This window comes from Ruditapes philippinarum, unplaced genomic scaffold (genome assembly GCF_026571515.1).
Source record: "Ruditapes philippinarum isolate M1 unplaced genomic scaffold, ASM2657151v2 ctg4264_1_1_1_1, whole genome shotgun sequence".
In the NCBI taxonomy this organism is placed as follows: Eukaryota; Metazoa; Mollusca; class Bivalvia; order Venerida; family Veneridae; genus Ruditapes; species Ruditapes philippinarum.
In genome coordinates, this window is record NW_026855253.1 from 24874 (window position 1) to 38770 (window position 13897).

Below are 13897 nucleotides of genomic sequence, written 5' to 3' on the forward strand. Positions count from 1 at the left end.
TTACAAAATCGATGAATAAGCGTGTAAACGGGTCAAAAGTCAGAAGTAATGTTGATATAGATATTTAAGGAAGATACACTACCATAATGCACTACTTTAAACTTTGTACGCCTTTAATTCGTTAACATTAATATTTACGATGATTCAGTAAAGGAACGACAACAAAATGTTTCGGAATTTCATAATTATCAATAAAGAGGTTTTAATTGCTTGAATGTATCATGTCAGTAAAATTTTAAACTATCGTTTTATATTGCATGCACACATACAAACTTAATAAATTGATCGTACTCCTTAAAAGGGTATAAATTTCCTATAATAACAGATACAGATTTTAAATACAACATAAATTATAATATCTTGTCAAATTTACTGGTTAACATGATTCATCATTCATAAATGTTCTAAACCATTATAATTATAATTAATTTAATGCTACAGAAATGACTGAAAAAACAAATATAATTTATTTAATCAAGAAGTAAAGATTTATAAATATTGATATTTCTTGCTATCTATTAATCTTGCACTTATTTTATTTACGCACTTTCTATCACATTTATTTTACATCTCATTTCCATAAAATTATCCAATACAATAGGCATAAATTATTGGAAGACGCCACCTTGTTTAGTTATTCTTTGGTATGGCTAGACCAATATGGCAACTTCCCAGACTGGGCTCATAGGGGATGACTCCACTTGCAATTTTTGGATATATCAGGCACATGCAGGTACCTGGCTAGAACCATTGACCAAAAATGTTAACACTTCTTGCCTGCTGATAGCTTTTAGCAACAATTAGCATTTAATCATTATTGGAACCCATTTTAGTACACATAACATACACAATACATTTAATACTGGTATACAGTACAATTAGCTTGGGTTTCTGACTCTTTAATAATAAAATGTTAAGAAAATCGCAAATTGATTAAAGTATTTTAAAGCAATCCAGATTCATCCTAATTTTAAATTTTGAAAATGTTTTTAAAAGTAAAATATTGTAAAGTGAACAAAGAAAGTAATTAACAAATTGCAATCGGCACTTATAATCCACGTAAATTACCAAAAAGAGGTCAAAATATGCAAAAATAGCCGCTACTGTGTTAGTAACCAGTAGAGATATGGTGATTAATACTGCAAAAATAAGTCATTAATTGCATACTGTATACAAGATATAAATTATCACTTGAATCTTTAATATTTTCCTTTTCTTAATCTCTTAGTACATTTTTCCAAAGTTTATTTTTTTTGAAATATTTTTGCTCATCTCGAGGCATGCAGCTTTAAGGACGTTCTTTTTTATTTAATTCAAGAGTTATCCTAGGATGAATAATTTAGACATTCTTTCTCAATAATTGAGAGCAAATAAATAACAGGTTAGAATGAATTTGAAAAATTGTAGAATTTTTTTTAATGTTACTTTTTTTGAACATTTTATGAACATCAAATTATAATTCTTTCCTGAAATACGAACTTCAATAATTATATATTATTACACATGAGCAAACAATGAAAATACATAAACAAAAATATTCTTACATTTAAAATCCTCACTATATGGGATCTGCTTACTACGATATATATGCAGATATTTTCCTTTACCTCCTGGTAAATATAGAAATCGAGGTCCTGTAGTAATTGTCTTCATTTTTTATTTTTATTTCAAAATATCCTAATTCACTCAGTAAATCCTTTTTATTAATTAAGACAATCTTTTTTCACACCACATTTCAAACTTCCTATGAGGAAAATTCTATATCACACCAATAAACATGTCAATCAGAAGCTTGTTCTGTAATGTCTAATATGTCACCATCAGTTTTTATTGTATATTGGAACAGCAAATTGTCACTTTTATTATATCACAAGTGCAATCAATATATTCAAAACAAAACAGGCTGTATAAAAAATAAGATAAAGAAGTTAATATATACAAAACAATAAATGTTTGACTGACAGGTTTAATTTATCAATATCTGATTATCATTCAGACATTTTCCTTAAACCCTTGAGGTCAATGAATATTCCTTATCAAGTTAACAATTATTTAATAAACTGTGCAAAAAATAAATAAAAATAACTAAATAAATTATCTTTTTTTTTTATTAAGCATTATAAAGCATTAAAACTGTTAAAGCAATGAATCAAGAAGAAAAATATCAATGTCTAATATGAAACAGCCTCTCCCGGCAAAATATCCCCAGATTTCAGAGCCATAGAGCCATAAAAAATTCATTCTAGTAAATGTTGCAAAAATATCAAACATAACCTATCCATATCTAGAATTTTTTTGTAACAATATATTAAAGCATTGAATCAAGAAACCAAATGTTAACATTTAGCTCAAATCAGAAGGTCCAAAAAAAAATTCCCCAAAGTTCACAGGCACAATAAAATTAAATGCTTTCAAAATATCAAATGTTAAGATTTATATTAAATATCACTTGATTTTGTTACAATTATCAACATATATCACAAATTGAAGCCAACCAAATATCTGCACATCAAATCTTCTCAAAGCAGTGTTATGATACTGGATTAGACAGTACTTGAAATAAAATAACTTTGCAACATAGAAACCATAGGAGCACCCTACCATTGTTGTGATAGAGAATCTGAATTTTATCAACTTTTCAGTAAAACTAATGTCTAAAATTAACCCTTACGACCAACAACACAAGTTTGTAAATCTCTTTAAACCTTATAAATTACTAAACTGATATACAAATGAAAGCTGTTTGTCTTATTTTAATCTTCACACCATACAAGGTAAATACCATCCTTTACATAAAATTGTAATCTATGTAATGGTATTCCACATGAATCCGAATTCCATTCATTCTTGCATGTAACTCCACAGCAGGTGTTAAAATCAACTTTAAATGTAATGAAGTCCTTTCCAAACATTAGCTAAAATATTCTTTATACCCAATCACTCTAATAATATGACCAATGAGTATAGTTGAATTTTACAAAACATTAAAAAGTTTAAACTATCCTAACATATTTTTTCACAACATATTTTTTTTTTCATATTGTGTTTTGTAATCTAAATACCATATCGCATTTAACCTACAGGCAAACTATAACATCCTAATGAGAATATCATAAATGTCCACTGATAATTTATGTAGATTACATCAATTATTTAATGTATTGAACAATAGAGAAAACAGCACTTTATCAAATTATCACCTATGTAACAGCCACAAAAGACAAATAAACCCCTTTGAAGTATTTGACAAGAAAACAGATGGTAAAGTTACTCCCAAATACCTTAGAACACCTACTATTTAGTATGGCTTTCAAAGGAGAAAACAACAAAGCTCAGCTCAACAACTACCTTGCAACAAGATTTTTTTACCAAATCGATGTTATCCCTTAACATTCTGACAAATCAGTTTCTTATCCTGTCAAAATCAATAATTTCACTTAGCACAACTTAGTATCCTCGGAAATAAAATCCTCTTACAATGTAAAGACTTTGACTGTATTAATTTCTACATTTAGGATTGTTCTGCGTAAATAAAAAACAACTCACTAGTATGTTAAATCAGGCGTAAAGAAAAAAATCATTTGACTTCAGAAAAAAATAATAATGAATAATGAGGACAAAATATCTCTTGATTGAATCTTGTATTTTCTTTTCACTAGCTCTCAGGCATGAAATTTTTAAACAGTGTAATATTACTTTCATCATAACAAAGTTTTTTTTTTCATTTAACTCCCTCAAAATTAAATAGTAACTTATTTGTATAGAAAAACTCAAATTGGTAATGATTAGGCAATAGCAAAACATACAAAAATAACCAACAGGGTTGTTGACCTTGATTGAAGCCACATCAAAAAATGTTGTTTTTTTTTCATTGACTCCCTCAAAATTGATTTAATTAGTAAACTTATTGTACAGGAAAAATCAAATTCCTAATGATTACATAGGAATATATAGGCTTTAATAGCAAAACAGGTAACCAACAGGGTTGTTGACCTTGATTGCAGCCATATGATATATCTTCAAATCTTCAAACAGAAAAGTACATTCCTTAATTGCATAACATAGCACTTTATATTGTTGATATATTTATTTCAACCAGGAGTCCCTTTACAATTTACTATTTGGAAAAAGTCTAGACTGGATGTCGTTAATACATCAATTCAGTAATTTTACACAAAACATAATATTTGTATAGCCAATACAATAGAAATACCCAAAGGAGAGAGAAATTGTGTTGCTATCCATAAAGTTGTGAAGTAGCTTTTCTGATCATATTGATTCAGCCATAAAAAAATTGACAGGTGTGTTAGCAATTAATTGGATGAATATCATTGGCACTTTAATAAAGTCACAACACAGAAAGAATCCTGGTAATGTTACTATTAATACATACATATATAAACTTATAGAGCTTGATCCTCTCCTAACTCATAAATAAAATTTAATGAGTGCAACTTAGCCAACTGCAGGTCTGGGAAATGTTGAAGTGCAAATTTTCATTGAAATACATATCTATATATTCTCCAAGGATAAAAAATGGAGTCAGAAAAACAGAGGTATTGAGAATTTACTAATAACTGCCTGAATATAGACAATAATTTCGGAAGAAGGACAAACCCCGTGGGTTTATGTCCACTATATAAAATTGAAGGTGTGGGGTTTTGTCCACTCTATAAAATTCAGATGTGGGGTTTTGTCCACTCTATAAAATTCAGATGTGGGGTTTTGTCCACTCTATAAAATTTTGAGGTGTGGGGTTTTGATGTGTGGGGTTTCGTTCTACATTCAATAATCTCAATTGATATGTCAATGTCCACATGACACAATAGTCAGGTAAAGAAAAACATTATCTTTTTACAAACTATAGTAATGATACAAAAAATACATCTTTTACACACTTAACTTTACAAATTAATATTACTGCTCATAGCCTTGACCTTTTAAAACCCTGACCTTCTTAAAGGTCAAATCCCATCTATATGTTGCAAGATATATATTTACAAAGAATGGTGGAGGGGTGTACAAAAATTCAATTAATGCATCAAAGAATTAGGGTGTTGAAGAAATGTTGTTTTATAGTTCACAACAAGGAAACATCAAAGCAATGTCTCAAGCACAGCTCTCATGGTGGCATGCACAAACAAATTTCTCTATGTCACAACATGAACTTTTAACTGTTCTCATAATCTACAAGAAAACATACACCCTTGAGCATATCTTCACTAGAACAAGAATGTTATTCTTAAAATATTCATGTACCAAACATGCTTTAAAACATGATGTTATAATGAAAAACAGCCAATGAAATTTGCCATCATAAAATTGAAGGGAATATTACACGCATGTTCTTGACTTCAAAGAAAAAGAAGGACACAAACAATAAACATTAAACATTTTCCTGAGATGTCCTTAGATGTTAGCAATATTTCACACCATCAAGTGCAATTATAAGTAAACCACCAGCCTTACACACTGTTACATATTAAGTAAGTTGGTTTGCTTTCCTCTCATGAAAGGATCCGAAGTCTTTGGTCAGATTCTAACCCACAGCAATGAGGCAAGACATTTTAAGCCTGTCTCTGACCCCCCAAGTTCAATCTAACCCTGTAGAAAATGCACACACCAAATTTATAATACTGGGTGCATTGAGCTTGTTTACAAATATTATATCCTATCTGCAACAGATGTTCGGATTTTTGATTTTAATCCACTTTAATTATATTCTTGCATGAATAAATTATATAAATGTGACTACGGTATTATAACAATGACATAAACCAAAACCAAATATCCTCTTTTCCTCACAAAATCAAACATTTAGTAGATATGGTGACTTTCATGATGCATATAAAATAAAATCCAACTAAAACAATCTACTAATTACTACACCAGTATTCCAATATTCTTATAATCCACTTACTCAAAAACATACTTACAGTACATGAGTCAGAATCTAAATTGGTCATGCAAAAAAAGCAAGAATCTCATGCTTCTTGTGACCACACCCTTAAAACAATATTTCTAAACCAAACAAACCTGATAAGTATTAATCAATACTGTGTCTGTAACTTGAGAAAGTCAGGTGTGTAAAATAGTCCTCATAAACTTGAAATTTTCTATATTGGTATTCATAATGTTTTATCTTAAAACATCACTAAATGAAAATATTGGACTTGTCCTGCTTTTGAATTTGGAAATGTCCATTGCAATTTGAAGGGGTTTCTAAAGCTAATGAGCTCTAGAAAGGAAAGCATGCTCGACTAATAGTAAAACAATAGGTCGGTTATTGTAAAAAAATTTAAGTTCAAAAAGGGTTATAATTCTGTCAAAATCCATATAAGAGTTATCGCCCCTGGAAAGTGACCTACTATCATGCTTTCACGTTTCAACCCATTTCCTTTCTGTAATTTTGGAGATACCAATTTGAATGCAAAAAAAAACAAACAAAGTGTAATGCTGATGCAGAAATCAACAACCTGGTAAGTACTGAATAGCTCTCCTCAAACAGATACAGAAATTACTCCATTCATAGAGAAATTATGTGCAAGCGGTCAAGTACCATTACACAGAACCTTGGTTTTAGTCTGAAAGACTTGATAGTAATTAAAATTAGAGAAGCTGGGGATCATACTTGTGACGCTTGGATTTGTAGTGAGTGTGACCAATTTACCACTGCTTTTGATGTGCATGCTAGCCTGACAGTCGCAAAGCTGAGTGTACAGTAAAACTCTGATGAACACCACAATCTTGAAACTTATTTTTCATTTTGTTATTTTTTGGCTTGATTTTTTTTGTCCAATGGTCATAAGCACCTTGAGAATTTAAATAGGAAAGGGACATAATTATAAGGTAGCATACATGGCAAGAGTAAGCTCCCTTGAAAATAAAGTGTATTTCTAAGTATATCATAAGTATCCACCGCAAACAGGTTTTGCTGTATTTATTACTTTTTAAGGTAATTCTATACTCCTTAAAACATTGGATAAGAGGTTAAGTAAATTCTTAAGGACATTTTTGCAGGCAGATTGACAAATTCATGCACTTTATTACTTGTTACATGGCAATTAAAAAAGCCATTAAAGCTTTGATATAAATCATTTTGTTTTTGCAGCAACCACAAAAATTTACCAACATGTGTGAACAATATCCTGTAATAGGCAATTTAAGGAAGAAGTTTTTTTCTTTTATCAAATGTTTTCAATTTCTGCAATATTTCATAATATCCTTTAACAAAACAAAGCAAAAGATACAAAATTTCTTCTGTTAGAGATACAGATTTGTATGTTCAATATAAAAACAATATTATGTGGCTTTTTTTGTAAGAGGAAATTTAATGTGAATTTCCGTTAATATACATTTCTTTTGAACAAAAATTTGAAAATATCAAATATATTTCAGAGATACACTTTAACACTTATAAAATATATCAAACAAACATCAAAAACATTTTTTGCTTATTTCTGTTGCTAACATCTACAACACCCATGAACAGTTACTTGATATTTCACAGCAAGTGTATTGACACAACCTTGACCCACTTCCACAGTTGACACTAGTTCACACATTAAAAGCCCAGTGAAGAACAGACCTCGGTTTTTTAAGTCATTTGCTTTATTATTATTAAGGTGAAGCAGGGGTTGAAACCTGCTACCTCTAGATTACTAGTCCAGATCCACCTCCAATCCCTAACATTTGTGGTCCCCTTGTGTCTTACATTACTTTGAACTTCGATACACATTCTCTGAACTAACGGTAAAGTCAGGTCAATGTCACAGCATGTCACAAACACTTCAAATACCAAATTAGACATGATAGCCAACAGCCATGTTACATACATATTCCTAATCTAAAATCACATCAAGTTTGTGTGAAAAAAAAACACTGGGGGGTTGACAAGATCTCATTTCTATGTTAATATATGATCAATACAATAAATGCAGTGACAGTCCGTACTGTAAATGTTTAAGATGCATATTATAAATGTTGGATTTCATCCACTTTGTATATATTTAGATTCAGATTGTTCTGTCAACAGCTTCTTTATTTTTGTATTTTATTTTTTCTATTATTTCTGGTTTGGTTTTGCTACTTCAGTATCACATTGAAATCATATACAAGAGCGATCAGTAATCACATGTGTCGCCTCATGATGGCCAATTTCATGTTGGGACAAATTTTGTGACAGACGGACAGACAGACGGACAGTGCACAACTAGACTTGGTACTGATCATTCCTGTAAAGTTTGGATAAAATTGCACCAGTAGTTTATGAGGAGTAGTCCGGACAAGCTTTTGCGTATCTGGCAACACACAGAAAAAAACACCTTTATATCAAAGGGCCATAACTCGACCAAAAATCATTCAACCAGAAAACCCGTGCAATATGCACAAGGACTTGCGCTACAGATCAATCCTGTAAAGTTTCATTGAAATTGCATTAGTGGTATAAGAGAAGTAGTCGGGACAAACTTTAAAAATAAAAATTATTAAAGGGCCATAACTCTGACAAAAATCATTGAACCTGAAAATGCTGACAATATGCACAACTAGACTTGATACTGATCATTCCTGTAAAGTTTGGATGAAATTGCACCAGTAGTTTATGAGGAGTAGTCCGGACAAACTTTTGTGTATCTGGCAACACACAGAAAAAAACACCTTTTTATCAAAGGGCCATAACTCGGCCAAAAATCATTCAACCGGAAAACCCGTGCAATATGCGCAAGGACTTGAGCTACAGATCAATCCTGTAAAGTTTCATTGAAATTGCATTAGTGGTATAAGAGAAGTAGTCCGGACAAACTTTAAAATTAAAAATTATTAAAGGGCCATAACTCTGACAAAAATTATTGAACCGGAAAATGCTGACAATATGCACAACTAGACTTGGTACTGATCATTCCTGTAAAGTTTGGATGAAATTGCACCAGTAGTTTATGCGGAGTAGTCCGGACAAGTTTTGTGACGGACGAACGGACAGACAGACAGACAGACGACGGAGAAGTGATCCCTATATGTCGCCACTACTCCGTAGAGGTGACACAAAAAAATGGTTACATTCTATAACCCTCCACTTCATAACCTGGGTATGCAACCAGTGCAGACTTAAATCAGCCAGTACACCCATGCCATCTTGTTATGAACTGCAGTGTTCGCATTTCGGTCAATCACCTAATTTTGAATTTTCCCTTAAGATGGTGAACACTGTTACCTCTAAACTGACACGTCAAGTCCATATATAGATTTGGACTGAAGTTGGATAGCTACCTTTAAAGATTCAAACAGTGAGGATGAGTCATTGAAATAAGTTAATCAGTCCTGTCAGATAAGTATTTTAGGTACTTTTTGTTTGAGATTGAGCCGTGTCACGACAAAACCAACATATTGCATTTGCGATCAGGATCCATGCTGTTCGCTTACCAACTCTATTACAAATAGAGAAACTGATAGCGAACAGCATGGATCCTGATCAGACTGCGCGGATGCGCAGGCTGGTCTGGATCTATGCTGGTCGCAAACCCATTATGTTGGTTTTGTCGTGACGCGGCTCATTTATTACTTGAAAGTAGGGGGGTACGTTTTCTCACAATGTTTAAGTCTTATATAGAATGTCTTCATGAATAAGTGTAAAGCTATGAAACAAAAAAATTCCTTCTCATACAACAATATTTCTTCTGAAAAACGAAGAGAGATTTACATACAATAATATTTCTTCTATTTAACAAAGAGACATTTGCCAACAGTTGTATTGAAAATATTTTCATTTAAAATAGTCAAGTCAAGACAAGAATGTATTTCAACCTTTAAATAAAGAATCTGGTTTATATCCTCCGAATGTAATTCATCATTTCATTCTCCAGTGAACATTAATGATACAATAATAAAATATATTTTTGGCAGTTCACTTCCATCATAATCACTATAAACTTTTCACCTCTGAACCTTATGATAACGTATCAATTTCAAATTTAATTATCGCTCTTCATCTATCGTTGATGCCCCATTTAAAGGGTACTCGTATTCGGACTTCACTAAACCCGGTAATCTATAATTACATCAGGTGAAAAATGGGCTTGTTCAAAATTAGCTGGTCTGAGCCTACAAACATTACATGCATTGTCGATAAAAGTTCGTAACGCCCAACCGGATACCTCCATATATCAAATCAGCCGTAGTTTTTAGCAGAATAAGTGGCGATAATGTAATCTGAGAGGTGTACTGTACATTTTTGCCACCAATTATGGACAATAAGCCCCTTCCCTACAAGAAAATCATAGACACAGAAGGTATAATTTCACCAAAAAGAGACGCAAGATAATGCCGCACTTATGACAAAATCAATGTACAATGTATAATATTATTGTACCACAAGAAAATTACCTCATTTTTTGAGACACACAAAAAAGATTCAACATTAGAAACGCTTGCGCTTAAAATGCGACTACATTAATCTATTACCGATCACAATCGGATGCTTTCAGTCATGAACGAAAAAGCACTGAACAAGAGTCAAGGTGAAGATATTAATACCACCAAAAATAGTTGTTTTATTTTTTCTTTGTTCGTCAGGAGTTTCAGTTTCGGTATTTTACAGTCATATCAGAAATCGGCAGATCTTTTAAATATGTGGCAGGAAATAGTTAGAGGCATGCTTCCTTAAACAAGTCCTAAATAATAAGGAGACAAGGTGAACATATTTAAAAAGCCTGATCATTTAACCAATTTTTGTTTCCTAAGAAGTTTCAGAAAATCACCGGACTTACATAAAGGCAACAATTAAATAGTTTTTTGATAATTTTGAAGAAATATTGCAAAATTAAAGATAAGACACTGATTTTGCTAATAGTTTTGCATATTGCATTGTCAGAACTGATTTTAGAGTAAAGGACAACAAGGATACAATTATAATATATAATACACATTATATTCACAATTTACTTTAATATGAGGAGGGTTTTTTTTTACCTAATTTATCATAGGAAGAACATTATATCGGCAAAAAATCAAGTTATTACATAAACGATTTACAACCTCAATGGGGAAAATTATCAATGAATATTAAATTTATCATTTGCAGGTGTAAATAAAACTTGCACTTAAAATGATATAAAACGGAAAACATTATGATATATTTTGTATATTTTGGGAATAAATTGATAGCATCTGCAATTGAGATGCAAAGAAATCTGCAAAAAATACTAGTTATGAGTAATTGACAAAGATGAGCCAATCAAAAGATATGAAATTTTCATCCACCGTGACGTACAAATGATATTAGATACACTTATAATACAATTAAATGTTTTCCAGGTACTACGTAAGTCAGCATTCCCGACTATCAACACAAGATCTAGTACCAATTGGTAATGAAAATTACCCCCTTTTATAGTTTATTGCTAAATAAAAACCTTAAATAACAGTAAATTGGTGACAGTTAATTTGACAATAATTTCATGAAGATATTTTTTTAATGCTCATCATTTAGATATCATAGTATCATAAAAACATAAATAAATATCCGATGATTCATACTGTGTATCTTATGAAAATATCAAAACATTAAAAACAGCACACTCCTCAAATAAATGTTGTGCATAACATTTGTCATTATTAATACTTTAAACAAGTTTTAACTGATATAAATGCTGCTTAAGGTTTGATGTCCCTTTAAATGACAACAGAGTATCGAAGTTAAAACCAATAGCCACTATTTACTATCTAATTTCCATTCTCAGCTGTTCAGGTTTGAAAAAGTAGCCTTAACTATATCACTATGATTGCTGCTAGTTCTAAATAGTTACATGCCGAATTAGAACATAATGGATTTATCCTGCCTGTCCATAAAATATTAATGCAAGAAATGATGATCAGAATGATAACAAATTTTCAGTCAAAAATAAAGAGCCTTGTGCTTGAAAGACAGCTACACACATAATTGTTACGCCATAATGTGTGTTACAAATTCTTACCGGCACTATTTGACGTCAATGTCAATTCCAACTTATATGTTGTGCGTTTTTGTTTAAGGTTAACACAGAGAGAGTCAATTAAACACAGTTGCAGGAATCCAACAGAAGCTCAAAGAAACTTCAAAGAACCAATAGAATTTAAGTCAAAAGAAACTAAAAACAACTAGGAAACAGACATTTTTTATGATACAATTACCATTTCACCACGAAAACTGTACATTTCATATCATAATAATATTAAAAGATATACCCCAAACTTTGAAATGTATAGAAATTATTGATACAAATGTATAATCTTACAAAATACAGTAAAAAATATGCAAATTGCTGATTTTGCAATTTGCTACATGAACGAAATAAAATTAATATATATCCAATCACTTTATTCCAAATTTTTTTATTATTAAAATCCATTCCCTCACTTTACACTATTTATTTACATTTACGCAAGTTTTTCTCTCTCTGGACAATGTCAAGTTTACTGGTAGTAAATTTAAAACAGAAGTTGATTCTTGTCAAAATTTATAATGAAGTGTCAGCACAGTTAGTGGTCACACCTAAGCAAATGACTGTCAGGTAGATGACCAACAGCTCGCGACCCTCAGGCACAACTAAAATGAACAGCTGCTTTCACAATGTAAACGAAACCGTAATTACTTTTTGACGAACTTTTAACAACAATGTTTGTAAAATCGGAGGTCCATTTCAATAATAGGTTATAATAATGATGGATGGTGGTCGCTCGGGTGGGTGACACCTTGGGTACAAGACGGAGATGATAATTGGGAATGCAGAAAATGTCGTAAAGTAAACAAAATTTCTGATATTTGATCGGAGACATTTAACTTCAATATTTCACAAGTCAAGTGCTAATGTACTGTTGAAATATTCATGATTTATGGGGGGAAAAAAGGTTAATTTGTAAAATGTCAAAAGATGTTGCAATATTATGGTTTGTTTAAATGTAATAATGTTAATTATCTGCAAAATTAAAAGTTTTTATGATTCAGAAATGAATTAATTTCTTGTTTTTCTGTTCAATTGTTTCTCCTAATACACAAAAAATATAAATGATTTAAAAACACTTTTGTAATATATATATATATATATATATATATATATATATTTATTTTTTAGAAATGCTTTTTTGCAATTCCTCATGAAAATAAATATTACACTATCTCATAGTAAATGTCAAACTGAACGTTTTTTATGACGGAAATCGTAATTATAAGGAATTGCATATTCTTATCTCCCATAATTTAATACAGATAAGATAAATTTCATCCATTTTTCCTCTCAGAATAATTAAATAATTGGCATGGATATTTATCATTATCAGACAGACAGAAAAATCACCAGATAATGAAAACAAGAATATTAAACCATCTGGACATGTCAAACAATTCTCCTTATCATGTCAATCTTATGATCAAATTAAAAAATAAAACAATCATAAAATGTGTTAGTATAGATATATATGTCAATCATAAGGTATGCCCATTTACTAAATGAGGTAAATAGAAATTTAATTGTAATTAATTACATTTTTTTTTCAAGTAATTAAAAGTAATGTGTAATTGAATACATTTTCAAATTGTTGTTATGGTATTTGAATTAATTACATGGCATTTAGCATCTTCATATCAATAATAATATCAATATAGCTTGTTTGGTTTTACTCCCACCAATACATAGACTGTTACTTACTCCAGTAATTTGAATTATTTAGCTGCCACTTACGATCATGCAGGGATAAACGGTGGCTGCAATTCTGATGCCTCAACCCTTAAAGGCAACCCCTCAGCCACAAGGCGAGACCATATAGCATAATAATAGTATACTCTAATAAAATCCAATATGAAATAATTCTAATATGACAACCTTTTCTTTTCATATTCAGCACTTCAAAGTTTCCCTTTTCCTTT

At 30.9% G+C, this 13897-nt stretch overlaps 1 protein-coding gene across 1 annotated transcript in view; it reads right to left on the minus strand.

Moving 5' to 3' along the window:
* The window catches only part of LOC132742647 (uncharacterized), a 57383-nt gene that overhangs the window by 23150 nt on the left and 20336 nt on the right, over positions 1-13897 (minus strand). The gene's annotated exons all lie outside the window — the stretch shown is intronic.